This window comes from Corapipo altera, unplaced genomic scaffold (assembly GCF_003945725.1).
Source record: "Corapipo altera isolate COAL_440 unplaced genomic scaffold, ASM394572v1 59488, whole genome shotgun sequence".
Taxonomy (NCBI): domain Eukaryota; kingdom Metazoa; phylum Chordata; class Aves; order Passeriformes; family Pipridae; genus Corapipo; species Corapipo altera.
Window position 1 is genome coordinate 1,617 of NW_020886157.1, and position 5,754 is coordinate 7,370.

Here is a 5,754-nt window from a genome sequence, read left to right on the forward strand (position 1 = left end):
ACAGATCCCACACTGCAGTGACCTTCCCAGCACAGATCCCACACTGCAGTGACCTTCCCAGCACAGATCCCACACTGCAGTGACCTTCCCAGCACAGATCCCCCACTGCAGTGACCTTCCCAGCACAGATCCCACACTGCAGTGACCTTCCCAGCACAGATCCCACACTGCAGTGACCTTCCCAGCACAGATCCCACACTGCAGCTCCCAGCACAGATCCCACACTGCAGCTCCCAGCAACGCTGGGATAAGAGCAGGAAAAAATCAAAGGCTTCTTCCCAAAGAACTGGCAGGAGAAGGAGCAGGTGGCACAGGGGAGTTTTGCCTTTAGGATGCTCATTCCAGCACTTCTTCACGTGCCAAACCGGGGCCCTTCCTGCACTCTGGGTACTTTCAAACACGTTAAACTCCCTGCAGAGCACACACAGACAGCTCTTCTGGGGTATTTCTGTAAAAACACACTCTGGTGCCAGCACACGGTGCCAGGCCAAGAATTACCTCACAGATCTCAGGGGGTACAACTCGCAGGTCACAAAAAGCCAACGAAATACTTATTCCTGCCTCCACCTATCACCAAAATAATCAGAATCCCAGGCTGGGTTGGGTGGGAAGGGACCTTAGAGATCATCCAGTGCCACCCCCTGCCATGGGCAGGGACACCTCCCACCAGCCCAGGTTGCTCCAAGCCCCGTCCAGCCTGGCCTGGGACACTTCCAGGGATCCAGGGGCAGCCACAGCTTCTCTGCCCAACCTGTGCCAGGGCCTCCCCATCCTCCCAGCCAGGAATTCCTTCCCCAGCCTCTCATCCATCCGCATCCCCAAGTCCTTCTCTCCAGGGCTGCCCTAAATCCATTCTCTGCCCAGCCTGTTTTTGTGCCTGGGATTGCCCTGACCCAGGGGCAGCACCTCACTGAGGCTGCACTGGATCCCACTGCCCACATCCCTGACAAAGATGCTGGTCCTGATCCCAACCCCTGAGGGAATGCTGAGGGAATGCTCTTTGTCACTCATGTCCATTGGACACCAAGCCATTGACCTCAGCTCTGAGTGTGACCATCCAGTTCCTCACCCATCGAGTTATCCGCCCTTCAAACCCCTGCCCTCCCCAGCTCAGAGACAAGGATGTTGTGTGGGACAGTGGGAATGCTGTGCCCAAGCCCTGGTGCCCGGCTCAGTCCCTCCTCCCTCACCCACCAACACCTTCACCCCGTCGCAGGACACTGAATTTGTCAGGCACGATTTCCCCTCAGCGAAGTCCCACTGGCTGTCACCAATCACCTCCCTGTTTCCATGTGCCTCAGCACAGCTTCCAGGAGGATTTGCTCCACAGACTTGTCAGGCAGTGGTGTGAGACTCACAGGGCCTGATCCACAGCCAGGAGCACCCAAAGGTGTCCTGTCCCAGAGCCCTTGGAACACTCGGGGCACGGGATGGACAAGTTCTGCCCACAGGCTGCTGGCTCATAAATCTCCTCTCTCTGCTCGGGAATTGTGTTTGGCCTGATGATCTCTCGGCACATGAATGAACCCCAGCCCCACCCCAGCAGCCTCCCACTTCCCCCCGAGGATCCCTGAGTGCAGATCCAGGCTGAACCCCTGCCAAAGCTGCTTTCAGCCTGCAATCCAGTAAAAGGGTTACTTCCAAAGCCCCACACACACATCCAGAGGCTGGCACACGGCCAGACAGCCAGGGCAGGGTTCTGATAAAACCCTCAGGGATGGAACATTCCCATTCCCAGCGGCAGGAAGGGAGGAAAACCCGGTGCAGGGAGAATGAAGTGCAAACCTCATCCCAACAGGTGCTGCCCCCTCCACAGCCCCGTGACACGCGGGGCCCCGCTGCACTTTGGCCTCCTTTCCACCTTGTCCGGGGTGCTGGCAGCAGGGACTGACCTTTGCTCTCATTCCAGAGCCCGGGATACGCGCTGTGATGCCGTGGGGATGGAAATTCAGCGTCAGGCTGTCCCGGCAAACAGGTCTGGGGGGCGTGTGTGTGAGTGTCATGTGCCCACAGAGCATTTTATAAACAAAGAGGGGGCTGATTTCCACTCCAAAGCCCCTGGGGGTTATTTAATACCCACCCTGCCACTGCTGCCTCCAACACTAATTTCCCTAAACCTTTTTGCAGGCTGGAGTCAGGTACTCTGGAAAACAAGCACCAACATTTAATTCCCACAAAACCCAAGCGTGGCCTGACCAAGAGTTTCTCAGCTGAGAGCTGCTGCTCAGCAGGACATGATGTACTTTCAACAGCAGTGTTTTAACCCAGTAACAGCCACACGGCCTCTTTAAAAGGAAAGCAAGGGCTGAACTACCTCCCTGAAGCCATTCACTCAATCCCTGGAGCAACCTGGTCCAGTGGAACCTGTCCCTGCCCACGGCAGGGGGGTGGAATGAGAAGAGCTTTAAGGTCCTTCCCAACCCAAACCAGGTTGGGATTCTCTAAGTATTTTCCTCTTGCTATGGCTTTCCTTTTTCATATCAGTTTCCAAACAGATTCCACCCATGAAAACCTTCAGCCCTGAATTCCCGTTTGCCTTCCAGTTCTAGCAAAACAGAAGACATGAAGCAGGAAAAAAAAAATTAATTCGAGGGAACAACTGGACAAATCTCACTCCACTTGAACCTAAACCCTTTTGGGAAATGCTCTGTCAGCAGAGGAACAGCTCCTGAATTTGAGTGAGGGTTTCTTTAGCCTGACAGTGGTTTATTTTAAAGCCCAGAATGTTTGTGGGACACATCCTTCACCTCTGGAGCTAAAGCAGCTCTTGGTCCCACAGTCACTGCACATCTGCTTTAGGAGTTGATCCGTTCAGCACCACGATGGGAACGTGTCAAGACTGGAGCCAGAAAAACCCTCCTCCAAAAGGCTTCAGGAGGCAGCACCCAGATGGTGCTGCCACCATGTCCCACCACTCAGCCCGGAATTAAAGCCTTGCAAGTCGATTCCAGTCTCTCTCCTGCACTCACCCCCAACCCAAACACCCTCCAAACCCCGGGACACCAACACTTCTGCTCCTCTCAGGGCTTTGCCAAGGGCTTGGATGCAGCAGAGAACAGCCAACACCCCGTCCCAGGGCCCAGCCAGGACCTGCTCCTTCCCACTTTCCCTCTTCCCTGTCACTTCCTCAAACACCCCCCTGCCCAGTGCTTCCCCTTCCCGCCCTTCCACTCACCGGGACGTGGCACACCACTCGAACTGGGAACGGCATCCATGGGAGATGGCTCAGGGGAAAAGCCTTTTTCCAGCCCTGGAGCACCCCAGGCCCAGTGGGATGAGTGGGATGGAGCTCAGGACACCCGGCCAGGCTGTCCCTGGGAGCTGAGACCCGTGAGCTGGGGAGCTCCCGGCAGACTGAGCTTCCTTTGCTCCAGGAACCCGCCGGCACACGGATGTGGCCCAGCAGGTACAGCCAGCCCTGGAGCTCCCCCGGCTCCTGCCTGCTCCCTGCCTGCTTTGCAGCCCTCCCCAAACGCTTTGTTAGGCAGAAGGAGGGCTCGGAGCAGCCCCAGGGGCTGTCTGTGATGAAGAGTTTCACCAGGAACAAGAATCCCAACCAGCAAGAGCCTGGGAACTCCCTGGAGTTGCCCCAGGTCTCCTCATTAGTGACTGCAGTGCCCTGTCACGTAGGAACTTGCTCCTGCCCTGCACGTGACACAGGGATGGGCACAGAACCCTGGGATTGTTTAGGCTGGAAGAGACTTTTCAGAGCACTGAGCCCAGCCCTCAACCCAGCACTGCTGAGTCCAGGCCTGGGGTTAAATGAAAAGCTGTTGGATTTCGGGTCACCGTGGATGGCGAGCCCTGGGCCCCTCAAAGCACACACAGTTGGTTTCCAGTGCCTCCCAGGCAGGTCCTTCAGCTTTCCCAGGGCTCCTGGGGACTCCCTGCCTGGGTAGCAATGCCAGGAAGCACCAACCCAGCAGTGTGAACAGGCAGGAGGGTCCCAAAGCCCTGCCCAGGCCGGGAGATCACAAGGGATGGGATTGCCTGATGGCAAAATCATGGAATCCCAGACTGGTTTGGGTGGGAGGAACTTCAGAGCCCATCCAGCCCCACCCCCTGCCATGGGCAGGGACACCTCCCACCAGCCCAGGGTGCTCCAAGCCCCGTCCAACCTGGCCTGGGACACTCCCAGGGATCCAGGGGCAGACACAGCTTCTCTGGGCAACCTGGGCCAGGGCCTCCCCATCCTCACAGCCAGGAATTCCTTCCCAATATCCCATCTCTCCCTGCCCTCTGGCAGTGGGAAGCCATTCCCTGTGTCCTGTCACTCCAGGCCCTTCTAAATAGTCCCTCTCCAGCCTTGTTTCCAGCTCCCTTCAGGCACTGGAGGCCCACAATTAGGTCTCCCTGGAGCCTTCTCTTCTCCAGGCTGAACAATCCCAGTTTTCTCAGCCGAGAGACTGTGGAGCACCTGGATACACCGACAGGGCTGGGCACACCCTCCCCATCCTGCAGGGACACAGGGATGCCCCATTCCCAGGGGTACACCTGCGTGCCTGGAGGGCAGCCACAGACACCCAAGGACATGGGGACAGTCTCTCCCTTCCAGGCAGGCACAGGGGGCACTGGGACAGGCACACGTGGAGGGCACAGGGACGCTCTCCCTGTGCATCAGCTCACGTGCCAGGACAATCCTGCCTGCAGGGTCTGCCCTCCCTCAGTGCAGGGACTGCCCCGGGCTGCACACGGATTCCCAAAGTGTGTCCATGTGCCAGGACACAGGGAAGGTGGCTGGGCACAAGAGGGCCAGCCTGCTCTGGGGACTGGCACAGCAGCATGTCCCTCATGGGGGCACAGCCCCCCCAGGGACCCCAGGACCTGCCAGGACACAGGGAAGGTGGCTGGGCACAAGAGGGTCAGACCTGCCCTGGGAAAACTTTGGGGGGTGTTGGGGACATGCCAGGGATCCCCCTGTGTGACTCACAGGCTGTGGGGACAAACCCCTCGCACAGAGCACAGACACACGTGGGGACACCCCCAAGTGGCCCCCCCCCCCCCCCCAGCCCCCCCGGGACACCCCCTCCTCCCAGCCCCCGTGGTCACACCGCCTGCAGACCCCACCCAGTGACACCCCAACAGTCCCCTGCCCCCGCAGCCACAGTGCCCAGAAACCCCCTGCACGACACGTCCCACTCCTGATGCTCTGAGAGCCCCCCAACACCCCTGACACCCCCTGCCCGAGCACCAAGACAGCCCCTCAGTGCCCCCCCTGCCCCTCCCCCCCCAGTGCCCCCCCAGCCCCTTCACTGCCCCCCCCTCTCGCTCCCTCAGGGTCCCCCTGTCCCTCAGTGCTGCCCCTGCCTCCCAGTGCCCTCCTTGCCCCTCTGTGTCCCCCTGCCCCTCTCACTCCTCACTGGCCCCCCGACCCCTTAGTGCCCTGTCAGTGCCCCCTGCCACTCGCCCCTCAATGTCCCCTCACCCCTCAATGTCCCCTCACCCCCTCGCTGTCCCCTCGCCCCTCGCTGTCCCCTCGCCCCTCAATGTCCCCTCATCCCTCAATGTCCCCTCGCCCCTCGCTGTCCCCTCTCCCCTCGCTGTCCCCTCTCCCCTCGCTGTCCCCTCTCCTCTCGCTGTCCCCTCTCCCCTCACTGTCCTCTCGCCCCCTCACTGTCCCCCCGGCCCCCACAGCCCCCGCCGCTCAGTGCCCCCCACTCCTCAGCGCCCCGCTCGCCCCTTCAATCCCCCCAGCGCCCCCCATCCCTCGCCCCCCAGTCCTGTCCCCCTCAGCGCCCTTCGCCCCCCGCCCCT

The 5,754-nt window shown here is 59.9% G+C and overlaps 1 long non-coding RNA gene across 1 annotated transcript in view; it reads right to left on the reverse strand.

Moving 5' to 3' along the window:
- LOC113941044 overlaps positions 1–213 on the reverse strand; it is an 856-nt gene extending 643 nt beyond the window's left edge. Inside the window, exon 1 of the long non-coding RNA XR_003525582.1 lies at positions 178–213. This is a non-coding gene — a long non-coding RNA (uncharacterized LOC113941044). The remainder of the gene's footprint in view (positions 1–177) is intronic.
- Positions 214–5,754: the final 5,541 nt, after the last annotated feature.